The sequence below is a fragment of the Lissotriton helveticus genome, chromosome 11 (assembly GCF_964261635.1).
Source record: "Lissotriton helveticus chromosome 11, aLisHel1.1, whole genome shotgun sequence".
NCBI lineage: Eukaryota > Metazoa > Chordata > Amphibia > Caudata > Salamandridae > Lissotriton > Lissotriton helveticus.
The window spans coordinates 420,281,946-420,297,786 of NC_136072.1; positions in this window are offsets into that span (position 1 = coordinate 420,281,946).

The window sequence follows — 15,841 nt, forward strand, 5'->3', positions numbered from 1 at the left end:
CAGTTCGGGCTGGACTGTTCCCATGAGACACATGGTCAGACTGATTTGCATGTAGCCATGTCTGAACTGGGGTGGCAGAGTGGGCTAAAGAACGGTATTGGATCAAACCCAGATCTTTTGACTGGGCGTGAGTGTTTGATTGATTCAGATGCTCCGTCCATCACCACCCCCTTTTATACCGCTTTAGCCGCCATAAGTGTGGCAGGGTATGCTCAGACGTGAGTCCCTTGCTCACTTTGCCACTGGATTAAATCAAGCCGGGCTGAAGACCGCTGGAATGTCAGAAACCGGTCCTCGGAAGCTTGTTTCCGGGCCAGGGAAGGCATAGCTTGGCAGTTCGGGCCGGCCTGTTCCCATGAGGCACAGGGTCTGACTGATTTGCGTATAGCCATGTCTGAACTGGGGTGGCAGAGTGGGCTTAATAACGGTGATGGATCAAACCCAGATCTTTTGACTGGGTGTGAGTGTTTGATTGATTCAGATGCTCCGTCCATCACCACCCCCTTTTGTACCGCTTTGGCCGCCATAAGTGTGGCAGGGTATGCTCAGACGTGAGTCCCTTGCTCACTTTGCCACTGGATTCAAGCAAGCCGGGCTGAAGACGGCTGGAATGCCAGAAACCGGTCCTCTGAAGCTTTTTTCCGGTCCAGGGAAGGCATGGCTTGGCAGTTCGGGCTGGACTGTTCCCATGAGGCACAGGGTCGGACTGATTTGCATATAGCCATGTCTGAACTGGGGTGGCAGAGTGGGCTAAAGAACGGTGATGGATCAAACCTAGATCTTTTGACTGGGTGTGAGTGTTTGATTGATTCAGATGCTCCGTCCATCACCACCCTCTTTTGTACCGCTTTGGCCGCCATAAGTGTGGCAGGGTATGCTCAGACGTGAGTCCCTTGCTCACTTTGCCACTGGATTCAACCAAGCCGGGCTGAAGACGGCTGGAATGCCAGAAACCGGTCCTCGGATGCTTGTTTCCGGTCCAGGGAAGGCATGGCTTGGCAGTTCGGGCTGTACTGTTCCCATGAAATACAGGGTCAGACTGATTTGCATATAGCCATGTCTGAACTGGGGTGGCAGAGTGGGCTAAAGAACGGTGATGGATCAAACCCAGATCTTTTGACTGGGTGTGAGTGTTTGATTGATTCAGATGCTCCGTCCATCACCACCCCCTTTTGTACCGCTTTGGCCGCCATAAGTGTTGCAGGGTATGCTCAGACGTGAGTCCCTTGCTCACTTTGCCACTGGATTCAAGCAAGCCGGGCTGAAGACGGCTGGAATGCCAGAAACCGGTCCTCGGAAGCTCGTTTCCGGTCCAGGGAAGGCATGGCTTGGCAGTTCGGGCTGGACTGTTCCCATGAGGCACAGGGTCTGACTGATTTGCATATAGCCATATCTGAACTGGGGTGGCAGAGTGGGCTAAAGAACGGTGGTGGATCAAACCCAGATCTTTTGACTGGGTGTGAGTGTTTGATTGATTCAGATGCTCCGTCCATCACCACCCCCTTTTGTACCGCTTTGGCCGCCATAAGTGTGGCAGGGTATGCTCAGACGTGAGTCCCTTGCTCACTTTGCCACTGGATTCAAGCAAGCCGGGCTGAAGGCGGCTGGAATGCCAGAAACCGGTCCTCGGAAGCTTGTTTCCGGTCCAGGGAAGGCATGGCTTGGTAGTTCGGGCTGGACTGTTCCCATGAGGCACAGGGTCAGACTGATTTGCACATAGCCATGTCTGAACTTGGGGTGGCAGAGTGGGCTAAAGAACGGTGATGGATCAAACCCAGATCTTTTGACTGGTTGTGAGTGTTTGATTGATTCAGATGCTCCGTCCATCACCACCCCCTTTTGTACCGCTTTGGCCGCCATAAGTGTGGCAGGGTATGCTCAGATGTGAGTCCCTTGCTCACTTTGCCACTGGATTCAAGCAAGCCGGGCTGAAGACGGCTGGAATGCCAGAAACCGGTCCTCGGAAGCTTGTTTCCGGGCCAGGGAAGGCATGGCTTGGCAGTTCGGGCTGGACTGTTCCCATGAGGCACAGGGTCTGACTGATTTGCGTATAGCCATGTCTGAACTGGGGTGGCAGAGTGGGCTTAAGAACGGTGATGGATCAAACCCAGATCTTTTGACTGGGTGTGAGTGTTTGATTGATTCAGATGCTCCGTCCATCACCACCCCCTTTTGTACCGCTTTGGCCGCCATAAGTGTGGCAGGGTATGCTCAGACGTGAGTCCCTTGCTCACTTTGCCATTGGATTCAAGCAAGCCGGGCTGAAGACGGCTGGAATGCCAGAAACCGGTCCTCTGAAGCTTTTTTCCGGTCCAGGGAAGGCATGGCTTGGCAGTTCGGGCTGGACAGTTCCCATGAGGCACAGGGTCGGACTGATTTGCATATAGCCATGTCTGAACTGGGGTGGCAGAGTGGGCTAAAGAACGGTGATGGATCAAACCTAGATCTTTTGACTGGGTGTGAGTGTTTGATTGATTCAGATGCTCCGTCCATCACCACCCTCTTTTGTACCGCTTTGGCCGCCATAAGTGTGGCAGGGTATGCTCAGACGTGAGTCCCTTGCTCACTTTGCCACTGGATTCAAGCAAGCCGGGCTGAAGACGGCTGGAATGCCAGAAACCGGTCCTCGGATGCTTGTTTCCGGTCCAGGGAAGGCATGGCTTGGCAGTTCGGGCTGTACTGTTCCCATGAAATACAGGGACAGACTGATTTGCATATAGCCATGTCTGAACTGGGGTGGCAGAGTGGGCTAAAGAACGGTGATGGATCAAACCCAGATCTTTTGACTGGGTGTGAGTGTTTGATTGATTCAGATGCTCCGTCCATCACCACCCCCTTTTGTACCGCTTTGGCCGCCATAAGTGTTGCAGGGTATGCTCAAACGTGAGTCCCTTGCTCACTTTGCCACTGGATTCAAGCAAGCCGGGCTGAAGACGGCTGGAATGCCAGAAACCGGTCCTCGGAAGCTTGTTTCCGGTCCAGGGAAGGCATGGCTTGGCAGTTCGGGCTGGACTGTTCCCATGAGGCACAGGGTCAGACTGATTTGCATATAGCCATATCTGCACTGGGTTGGCAGAGTGGGCTAAAGAACGGTGGTGGATCAAACCCAGATCTTTTGACTGGGTGTGAGTGTTTGATTGATTCAGATGCTCCGTCCATCACCACCCCCTTTTGTACCGCTTTGGCCGCCATAAGTGTGGCAGGGTATGCTCAGACGTGAGTCCCTTGCTCACTTTGCCACTGGATTCAAGCAAGCCGGGCTGAAGGCGGCTGGAATGCCAGAAACCGGTCCTCGGAAGCTTGTTTCCGGTCCAGGGAAGGCATGGCTTGGTAGTTCGGGCTGGACTGTTCCCATGAGGCACAGGGTCAGACTGATTTGCACATAGCCATGTCTGAACTTGGGGTGGCAGAGTGGGCTAAAGAACGGTGATGGATCAAACCCAGATCTTTTGACTGGGTGTGAGTGTTTGATTGATTCAGATGCTACGTCCATCACCACCCCCTTTTATACCGCTTTGGCTGCCATAAGTGTGGCAGGGTATGCTCAGACGTGAGTCCCTTGCTCACTTTGCCACTGGATTCAAGCAAGCCGGGCTGAAGACGGGGCTGGAATGCCAGAAACCGGTCCTCGGAAGCTTGTTTCCGGTCCAGGGAAGGCATGGCTTGGCGGTTTGGCCTGGACTGTTCCCATGAGGCACAGGGTCTGACTGATTTGCATATAGCTATGTCTGAACTGGGGTGGCAGAGTGGGCTTAAGATCGCTGATGGACCAAACCCAGATCTTTTGACTGGGTGTGAGTGTTTGATTGATTCAGATGCTCCGTCCATCACCACCCCCTTTTGTACCGCTTTGGCCGCCATAAGTGTGGCAGGGTATTCTCAGACGTGAGTCCCTTGCTCACTTTGCCACTGGATTCAAGCAAGCCGGGCTGAAGACGGCTGGAATGCCAGAAACCGGTCCTCGGAAGCTTGTTTCCGGTCCGGGGAAGGTATGGCTGGGCAGTTTGGGCTGGACTGTTCCCATGAGATACAGGGTCAGACTGATTTGCATATAGCCATGTCTGAACTGGGGTGGCAGAGTGGGCTAAAGAACGGTGATGGATCAAACCCATATCTTTTGACTGGGTGTGAGTGTTTGATTGATTCAGATGCTCCGTCCATCACCACCCCCTTTTGTACCGCTTTGGCCGCCATAAGTGTGGCAGGGTATGCTCAGACGTGAGTCCCTTGCTCACTTTGCCACTGGATTCAAGCATGCCGGGCTGAAGACGGCTGGAATGCCAGAAACCGGTCCTCGGAAGCTTGTTTTTCGGTCCAGGGAAGGCATGGCTTGGCAGTTCGGGCTGGACTGTTCCCATGAGGCACAGGGTCAGACTGATTTGCATATAGCCATGTCTGAACTGGGGTGGCAGAGTGGGCTAAAGAACGGTGATGGATCAAACCCAGATCTTTTGACTGGGTGTGAGTGTTTGATTGATTCAGATGCTCCGTCCATCACCACCCCCTTTTGTACCGTTTCTGGATAGTCAGGCAGTTCAACCGACAGTGCCCCCCCCCCCATTCCCAGCCGAACGATCTTACCCCCTCTGGGGATCCTGACACGGACCCAGGTCCTTCCTCTCATCCTACTGCTCCCACTCAGGTCATCTCTGACATGTTGGACCCCAACGATATTGTCCACCCGCGCTCTTCGTAGTGGGTTCCTGGGGAGAAGGTGGTCATTTACGTGGCAGAGCACATTTGCCGTCCTTTGGAGAAGGAGGCCAGGAATTGTTTGCGGGTGGAGTGTCCCCGTCCTTCTTTGGAGGCTGAAGTAGCCATTACCCCGGAGATCGATCCCAGGATGCATACCTTCCTGCAGAAGTTCATTTGCGACCCAAAGAAGGGGAAAGATAGGTCCTGGCGAGCTTGCCAGGACAAGCTTCTGGATGCCCTCGGGCCTGCTACGAAAATCTTGGATATGGCCGAGGAGGCCAAGGAGTCCGGCTTCACGATTCCCCCTGACATTCTCTCTAACTGGGCTCAACGCGTTGTTGTTTTCCTGGGCAATGTCAATTGTGCTCTCTCTACAGAGCTCCGCTGGTCCCTTCTCATAAAGATCGACCCGAAGCTGGGTGGTCTCACGGATTCTGAGGCAGGAGCCGTAGCTCAATGAGGTCTGTTTGGCGAGCCCTTCGTGAAGGAGCTCGGCAAATTTGTCAACACCTTTACCTCCCTGGATAGGGCACAGTCATCGATCCGCAAGGTTTTTCGCTGTGTTTTTAGCTGGACTGGCCGAGGCAGGGGTCGCTCGGCCGGTCGAGGTCACCAGCAGGGTAACCAGAAAGGCTCCGGACAACAGCAGGACCAGTCCCGCTTTGAGTCCTTCTACCCTAGGAGAGTACTCAGAGGAAGAGGAAGAGGATTCCGTGGAGGCACCTCCAACACAAACCCGGTGAGTGTTCACCTTTCTTCCCCCTCAGATATAGGGGGCGGTTGGCAAAATGTTACCAGGCTTGGTTGTCTCTCACACACAATGCATGGGTTCTCCAGACGGTCAGGGTTTTCAAATAGAGTTCATAGGGTCCCCGGTGCAACCCTGTCCCCCTCGCCCCATTCAACTTTCAGCTTCAGATACTGCCTTAGTGGACGCGGAGGTGTCCTCGCTTCTGCGCAAGGGCGCCATCTCCCTCTCGGTCCGCCACACAGAAGGGTTTTTAAGCAATATTTTCCTATTGGACAAGACGGACGGCGGCAAGAGACCTGTCATAAACTTAAGCGAATTTAATGAATGGCTGGTTTACCGCCATTTCAAAATGGAGGGTATTTACCTCCTTTGAGATGTGTTGCGCCCCGGCGACTGGATGGTCCGTTTGGACCAAGCGGATTTCCAGTCACGTCACTTCCGAGATTCCACCATGTGGATGTTGGATCGAACTATCTTTACAGCCTTGAGCGATCATTGGGGTCTATTTGTTTGTGTCCCGCCTGGACCACCAGATTCCCGGGTTCTTCAGCAGGCGTCCGGATCCATCAGCATTGGACACGGATGCTTTTCTCCAGGATTGGAGTCTGGAGCAGGGGTACGCGTTCTCCCCTTTTGCGATGATCATTGATCACGCGCTCTTGCGCTCAGGTTCGCAGACAGGGGGCGGATCTGGTGATGATTTCCCCCCCTGTGAAGGTCGCAAGTGTGGTTTCCAGTTCTTCTGGAACTTTCTTGGGATTTTCCAATCCTACTCCCCCAGTTTCCAGCCCTTCTCACGGATCCGGATGGGAATCATCACCTGCTGGTGTTAGCTGGCTCTCTGTTTCTCATGGCATGGCAGATTTCCGGGGTACATGGGAAACCCCGGCATTTCGAGAGAGGCTGAAGACCTAATTTCCAAAGCCTGGGCGGACAGTACGGTTAAACGATACTGGTCGGCATAGGGCAGATGGTCCCGTTGGTGTTTGCGATGGGGTTACGATCCCTTGGTCACCGACATTGTTGCCGGGGTGAATTTCTTGGCACAGCTGGCTTCTGATGGCCTTGCGTACCGATCTATAAATACATTTAGATCAGCGATTTCCTCGGGTCATGTTCCGATCAATGGTGCCCCTGTTGGGGAACATCCCCTGGTTTGCAAGCTCTTACGGGGTGTGTGTCTGTCTTTACCACCTAAGACCCGTTATTCCTCCCTCTGGGATGTCAATCAGGTTCTGAACCTGTTTCTGTCCTGGCAACCTAACCGGTTCCTGTCTCCCAAGGACCTTTCTGCAAAATTAGCTATGCTTCTCTGCTTGATTTCGTGCCGTCGGGTCTCGGATGTCCGGGCCTTGGACATTACGGGTAGAATTTTTTCTCCTCAAGGAGTAACCTTTACCCTTCTACGATGCACTAAATGTCATACCAGGGTTATTTCGTACCTAGCATTTCCAGACTCACCAAAGTTGTGTGTGGTTCAGTGCCTCAAGGCGTATGAAGAAATGACGGAGGAATGTTGTCCCCCTGGAGAGCGGCAGCTACTTATTTCACTCCAGAAACCCTTTAAGGCAGTGTCTTCACCCATGATTGCCAGATGGGTTAGGTGGGTTATGCAGGAGGCTGGCATCAGTCTGCGGCATTTTGGGGCACACTTCGCTCGTGGAGCAATGGCTTCGAAAGCCTTTGGCTTAGGCGCAAGGCTGGAAGACATCCTTAATGGTTGGTCTTCGGACTCTCCCTTTGGAGGTTCTATTTCAAACCGGTGCTGAATATGGCGCAACTGGTTGTGGGCAAGCTTTGAACAAGCATAATCCTCGCCTCCAGTTCTGACATAGAATGAAAAATTTCCTAGCTAGCGTAACGGAAAGTTACAATTCTATTAAGGACTCGCAGGCGAGGATTATCCCGCCCATTGATCCATGAGGAGACCCCTCCCTGTAAGGTAGTAAGTAACAGTTTTTCTAGGAAATGTGTTTTTCTACTTTGTTGATTGATGTTGGTTTACCTTGTGTGACATGGAGTTGGAACTCCCTGGGTAACATGTGCCTGTTCTCTACTGGTTCTGACGCCCACAAGCAAGATGTCTGAAGAGTGCGGGTCAGCTGTCGTCACGCTCAGAAAGAGGAAGAATGGACACTAGCAAAGGACTATATTGGGCTGGTTGCCCCTGATTGGACATGGTCTTGATTCATGATTGGTTGTTGTCATGATTGTTTCTTTCAGTACGTTTTCCCTGTGGTTCATGGGAATAGTAGTTTTTTGTTGTTACCTTCTTGCTGCTGTGAAATAAAATGAAGAAAGAAGGCATAACCCTCGCCTCCGAGTCCTTAATAGAATTGAACCTTTCCGTTACGCTAGCTAGGACATTTTTCATTTTATTACGCAGCTATACACAGGATACCTTACTACCTGAATTTCAGACTCTATTTAATACAAGACCAAAAAGATACCTGGGTATATACGTCTCTGAAAATGTGAAGGATCTCTATATATTAAATTATGTAAAAGACTGGTCTCAAATGCCTCTTCAATAATAGGGCACATATGTTAATACGCATCTCAATATTACCCCTCTGCAATTTCTTATTTTCATCAATTCCACTTGCACTACAAAGGGCATTCTTTAAAGAAATAGAAGGTGTATTTTCATCTTTTATATGGGTGAATAAAGCATCTAGATTGGCCCGAGTGACTTTATACAAACCAACCTGGGAAGGAGGTATGTTGCTTCCCAATCTAAGGGAATGCTGCTATGCAAATCTTGCACATAATGCTTATTGATTCTCCAGCAGCCCCAGCTTATCGACTATAGACAACTTTATTATGATAACATTTTTAAAAGAGTTTAACATTTTAGACCTACTTAGACTTGTAAAAAAAAGTATGCTACAAAGTACTCCATTGGTTGTTAAAACGAAAATCACAAATGTTCAAACATTATAATATACCCCTAATAAATGGATTTACACGTTTATCAGACATGTATCTAGGGGAACAGCATTTGGTTTGACTCAATATAACTAATAAAGCTAAACAAAAGGATATTCAATGGTTGTTGATTTTATCAACACTGATGCTTGGAAAAACTGGAACGAGATTGAGAGCTGCATTAGCTGCTACAAAGACATACTTCAATGGTTGTTCCTTCAGATTAGAAATTGTCTGAAAAACATAGATTCCACCTTACTTTCTTCAAAGCTAGACCTCACAGAGATGTTGCTGTAATCAACTACACACACATCTATTAGCCACTGGAAACCCATTCTTAGAGAAGATACCAATCACAAAACATTTGAAAAGGCTTGGGTTAAATGGCAAACTAAAGAGGCCCTTCAATTATCAATGAGTACTTGGAATAAGATCAATAAGTTTAACACCAGGCTACTAAGAGGAGCTGATTTAAAAAAATTCAATTTTACATCAAGTGGCTTCTATACAGGACCCCAGCCTTTTTACATAATATAAATACCCAGATACAAGATATATGCTTCTGATGCACAATGGGAGGTGGCGGTAGCTGGTCTAATATTGAATGGGATTGCCCACAAATTAAACAATTCTGGAAAGATATTGAGAAATATGTTAAGCATAATCTAGGAAGGGACACAGCCATAGATAAGCATATTGCAATCCTAGGATATTCATCAAACACTATAACTAGTTCATTACAGGAGAAATGTGTATTTATTATTGCCTTAGTTGTTAGATCAGTAATATTACAGAATTGGTGAAGTGAAAGTACTCCAACTCTTCAGCAATGGCTGATTAAAATGAGCAGAGTTCGAGAACTAGAAAGAAGATAAGCCTTAAGGTCCGATTCTTAGGCTAAGTTTAAAGCCTCAGGGAATTCCTCTTAAGTATGTGGGGGGATAAAGGAGTCTAAATAAAAAAGGACTGTCTTAGAAAAAACTGGAAGATCTTTTGGGACTGTGCAATAGTTGATTTTATTGATTGATTAATTGGTAATATTCTTTTATCAATTCACAAAGAACGTATACATTTCGCTGTGATTCATTTAATGCATATTTATACTGTTATGTATATTGTTAATCTTGACAAGACTGTATGTGTATCATTCTTTTAATGAACGCTCCAAAATAAAAAAATAATAGTGAAAAAAAATGATCTTAGTACATCTTGGTGCAATTGATGTAGTACTTTCTTTGGGTGTTTTTATTTATTTACTTGAGGCGTTCAATGTACCTCCATTATAACAACAGTTTGGAACACAATCAATGCACAACAGATGAGGTTAAGGCACATAATGGTTGCTTACCTGTTATATTTGTATATCTTTTTTACATGTATTTGCAATTATATCATACTTTTCACAGAATAAAAATGAAAGAGTGCATCACCTTCTCAAAATAAACTATATAGTGAACAGTTCTCTATGAAAACTGTTTGGGAATCGGTTAAGAAAATTAGCCAAGACACATCTCACCATAAGCAACATTTCCTCCTCATCCAGTAGGTGTAAAACATGCATTCTTCATTGTTGTGAAGCACTGAGATCTAAGTCGACACTTATGATGGAATAAGACGTCATATAATGGCAAATCCTCTTTATTATGAGTATAAAAGGAGATGTGAATGGGAAAACCCATCCAACTGCCTTTATATTTATTTCTGGTGATTTCAAGAAAATAAGTAATGTTGCTTGTTTAGTTTTAGACATGGCACATTCTAATTCACACCGACTGGGATGTAAAGGTAAAGTCGAACTTGAATCTGCTAAACATTCACAGAATTTCTTAACATAAAGTTTGGTTCTAGACAGAAATCTCATTCAGTCTACCTGATGGCACTCCATTGGCTGCCCCTGCCAGCCTGGTTCATCTTCAAAACCAGCCACATTATTCACAAAGTAATTATGGCCAACAGCCCACTCTTGCAGGCAAGCTCACCATCTCTAGTGGTTCTCCAATCACCAATCAACGACAGTCAGGACACCATCAGAACACAGACTAAGAGGTGCAAAAAAGAAAAAACAAGGCAGCAGGTCTTTACGATCTAAGCATTCAGGATCTGGAACAACATCCCCATATCCACCAAAGTTGCCCCAACTATGCTTGATTTTGGGGGGAATGGAAGACTCACCTCTTTAAAGAACACCACATCACAATGCATTAAGAGTCCACAACCCTCGCCTATTACTCACTGATTTTATGTTTCTCGTTGACACTGTTCAGTACTCTGCTACCATATGGCAATGTTCTTGCTATAGAAATACCATATACTTACAATCTCAGAAGCATTTTTAATTTGCCTTAATTAGCAAATAATCATCATCATCATCATCATCACCATGGGGAGTCTGGCAATTTATGTTCATCCCAAGAGAACTTGCAGGAAGTAGAATATAGTGGTGCAGATCGAAGCATTTTGAACAGCCCGAAGGGGTGCCCCCCAAGAACGTGCCAAACGCGTGGTTCAAAGCAAGTTGAACCAGTAATAGCAACAAAAAGGAAACGAGGGGGCTCAATCCAGAAGGGGAGAAAAGCTAAAGTAAAGAAGATAAACGCCCACGGAGAACCATCTGGGGCTCAAACTTTACCCTTAAATATTGTGGAGTCATTGTCTCCGGCAAATGACTTAAGAGACCCAGTGACACCTCAAAGGATGGACACCCCACAGGACTGGTCACAAGAAACATGGGATAAACTTGAACAGCTTTTTTATAGGTCTTGTATCCCCATTTACAATGGACTGGATGCCTTGGAAAAGAGATTGTCAATTTTGGAAGGGACAGGGGGCAGGGACATAGATATTGGTGGATCTGTGATTAGTATAAGGAGCGTTCATGAGTCTGCGAGAGCCCCTGAGGCTCCTGAAGTCACTGTAAATGGTAATGTTAACCCCTTATCTAATCTAACACAGGTAACAATATTAAAAGATAACACTGTTAGAACCACAAGTGACCCTGTTACTCTGTCCAGTAACAGCGCAACCGAAGGTGCACAATCTATGGGTAATGAAGGCCCTTCGAAAGGGGGCTCAAACCCGGGGCTTTATAAACTGGGCCCCAATCAGCGGGTCAATAGTGATCCATTAGTGGGCTGCCTCCTACGCATAGATCTCCCCCCCAGCCTCTGTCCCCTATGTGTGTATTCTGACGGGGGTGTCCCCATTAAGACCAGGCCAACGTGAGGACTACCCGGACCTGAAAAACAAGTGTATATATTGGCTTAATGCAATCGGTCCCTTCCGTCTTGGATGTCGGCCGAAATCCTTTTTGCAAGAAGAGTGGATTGGGTGGGTTTGAGAGATCGTAGAGTTGTGGATCACATTTGTAGTTGGGGTAATTTGGGTACCGACTCTTGTATTAAACCATTGGCATTAACTTACTTTTACCCATCAAATGCCCGGGGTTCTTGGAACGACCAGGGAGGAAGAGGAGGGTTTGTGCAAGGTCCTGAGTATGGCTTTGGAATTCGCACATCGAATAGGTACAACGTTTTATCTGGCCTGGATGAGTGCGATTGACTTAAAGCTGACTCTAGTAACCGGAGCCCAGTAAGTGACGTGAATGATGCCAATCCATCCATTTCTGATTATGTATTGGGTGACCCAGGATATGCCATATCTAGCTCCATTAATATCCCGTCAGGGGGGCTTATTTCTTGCCCTGTTCCCGTGGCTAGGAACCCGAGATCCCTGAGTAGTTTGGGGGTAAAGGGATTGTTACCAGTCATGGAGCTGACCCTGAGACTGGGCCAATCCCTCAGACAGCAAGGGAATCCGGTGCCAATTGATTGTGAGACTCGTAGGGTGGCAAATGTGACTCTGCTATCCTGGAATGTTGCAGGACTGGGCTCCAAGATAGTACTCCCCGAATGGTCAGATTTTATTGAATCCCCCGATATATGCCTCCTACAGGAGACTTGGGCGACTGAACCTGTGTTCAGACTGGGGTATCTAACTTTTCATGTTCCAGCGATCAAGCAAGCAAAGGGCAGAGCAATGGGGGGCCTGTTGGTTTGGGTGCGCCAGATATTGTGCTGCAAAATATCGCAGGTCCCTACCAGCAACGCTGACATACTTCAGATAAGAATTAGCCCTGTGCTTGGCCCTAACTTGTGTATTTTTAATGTATATGCCCGAGGCCTTAAAGGTGGAAAAAGCTCTGAGGTTATAGCAGATTTGGATCAGTTGTTGGATGGCATGCCAAGGGGTACTAGTGTAATAATAGCGGGGGATTTTAACACCACTTTCGAAGCACTTGGGGTGGAGGATTTGGCCCTCATGGAAGATGAAGATATGAAATGGGGCATACCTACCCTTGAGATCGAGCCTATTAAAAAGTGGACCGACGCTGCAGTCCAACTAAAGGGGATGTGCGTAGGCCAGCAGTTGAGAGCCATGAATGGGCGATCACAGTCAGATTAGCAGGGGGCCAATACTTTCAACAACAGGGTCAGGTCGAGCGGCATTGACTATGTCCTTGTAAGCCTACCACTGTGGCAGTTCATAAGCCGAAAGTGATCATGACCCGTTAATAGTCACGGTAACCGGCCTATTTGGTGCAGCCAATCCACCGAGGTTAGAGGTAGGGGGTAGTGATTTGGCATTATCTAACGACATGCGGCACCTGAAATGGAGTAACGTTTCCAACTCCCCAGATGCTTTGGTAGCCATGAACAAGGAGGGGGACAGGGTAGTGGAAGAGTGGGGAACTGGTGAGTATAATCAGTCCTCATTGTCTAATGTTACAGTAACACATACTGCCCTCTTCGATCGGCTAATATTATTTTTCTGTAAACCCAGTAATCCCAACAGAGCCAAGCTCCAGAAAGTGGAAGGGTGGTTTAACATGAAATATCACCTAGCAGGGAGGTCTTTAGGGACAGCACTTGGTACTCGGGATTCAGTAAAAATAAGGTTGGCACATGACTCATATAGAAAGGCAATCAAAGAAGCAAAAAAGGTCTGGGACCAGGCGAGATGGCAGGAGCTAAAGGAGGCATGTGCGTCCAGGAACCCTAAATTATTTTGGGACACATATAAGTGGGACCGGGGGGGGGGGGTGCCCAGAGCCCTCAAAAAATAATGTTGCTCACCATTCCTGGATTGAGCACTTCGAACCCCAATATGCATCATTGGGGGATGAGGTGAATATGGATCCCTATGCCCACTGTTTTTTCTCAAGCAAGATATTCACATTAGCGGATGTGGATAGGGCGCTAAACTCTATAACACCAGGTAGAGCACCAGGAACAGATAGTGTCCATGCTGATGTGTTTCTGAGTTACAAATCCTCTTGACGATTGTACATTAGACACCTAGCAAATGCAATTGCCCTTGGCGCCCCAATTCCGGCCTCCTGGAAGGGGGCAGTGATAATCCCAGTATTTAAAAAAGGGGATAAATTCATGGCAGCAAACTATAGACCAATTAGTCTTATAGACTCCATCCAAAAGATCATTGGTCGTTTGGTCCTACAAAAAGTCCAGGTGTGGATGGAGGATGAGAAGATTCTATCCCCATTACAAGCGGGCATCCGTCCCCTTACTAGTACCACCGATCAGGTCTTCCGGTTTATTAACATCTACTGGAAGACAGTTGTTTTGGGGAAAGGGGCCCTGTATGCGGTTTTTGTGGATCTAAAGGCAGCCTTTGATCTAGTGCCTCGCCACAGGCTGTGGAATGTCCTGGGGGAAATGGGGATGTCTCCCGACTTACTATCCCTGATCGTCCGCCTGCATGAGGGTAACTATGCGCGGGTACGGTGGGGGGCGCGGGGGGAGGTGACGGGGTTATTTCCCATTGATAGGGGGTGCGACAGGGTTGTGTGCTTGCACCGACCCTGTTCTCACTCTTCATTAACGGGGTGGCTGGTTTCCTCTCCGCGGTCCCCCTGGATGCCCCGACGCTGGCAAATGAACATATACCCATCCTCATGTTTGCGGATGACACTCTAATCATGTCTAAGACCCCCAGTGGACTGCAGAAAGCCCTAAGTAGGTTTGAGGATTTTTGTCTTATGCGGGGCCTTACCATTAACACGGAAAAAAACAAGTTCATATCCTTCAATGAACATAGGTCATTCCTGGGTAAGGTATATATGAACAAGGTACCCCTTGAAAAAGTTGATGCTTTTACCTACTTAGGAGTGACGATACAGGCAAATATGGGGTGGTCAAAACAAATCGATATTGCCACCATAAAGCATAAGCAGCAGGCTGGGATCCTTGTAACTAAGTTTAGATCTTCATTGTCCAAACCAGTTAGTCCATTGATGGAACTCTATGGCATGAAGGTCCTAAGTTCAGCGCTCTATGTATCATCATTGTCATTAGCCGAAAATTCCTTTTTTCGGAAGGCTACCAGTGTCCCAAAAAGCACTCCAATGTATCCACTTTTGCTGGATCTGGGTAGAAAAACTGTACATGATCTGGCGAAACTTCGACCTCTCCTATACTGGAGAAGACTATGGTGTATGGCTGAGCTCTCTCATTATGCTAATGGCCTTAAAGATGTAATGGCTACAGATCGATTCCATAAGATCAGATGGCTGAGGGAAATCAGGGTGCTGCTGGAAAACCTTGGCTTGCATGAATTGTGGGCCGATCCCGGCAATGCTTCATTTCCTTCTAAAAAGATCTTGAAGGAGATGTGTACTGGGACAAGATCATGGTTACAGCCTGCACAAACAGTTCAGTAAGACATTTGACTGGTAGATTTCTCGAATTTAAGACTAGGCCTGTATTTGAACAGTATTGGGATCTCATTGAAAAACCATTAGATAGAAAGCTGTACTTTCAATTGAGGGTTGGCACACTACCCGTTAGGTCATTTACATGCAAATGGGCAGGGGCCGCTGAGAAGGTGTGCCCAAAATGCAATGAGGTACAAGAAACAATTAGCCATCTGTTGTTTTTTTTGCCCGTTTTATAAGAAACCTCGTGCCATGTGGGTAATACCAATTTGTAAACTGTTTGGTTTTAGCAGGCATGAAGAGGCACTGAGAGTATTAACAACGGACTCTTCTCCAATAATTGCAATTGCTGTAGCCAAATTTTTGGGCTGGGCCTGGATTATTTGGATAAAGGCACTTTGCTAGGGCTGCTTCATGGTTTTAATCCCACAGTGTTGCTTTTGTACTGTATTACCCGTAATGAATTGGGGCTCCAGAACATCTGATGTATATTGCTGATGATGAACTTGTTTTATCAATTTTAACAAGAGCCTTATCCGGCAGGTATTTGAGGTTTAATAATATTTTTAAATTGTTTTAAAATTCGTAATATTTATTGTCTTAAATTGTTATATCTGTATGTTGTGCTTTTATGACAAATCTGTCGAATAAAGCTTTTGAACTTGAACTTAACGAATTATTACAGCCCAAATCAGACATGAAAAATTAGTTCATTTACAACAGCAACTAAGCTATAA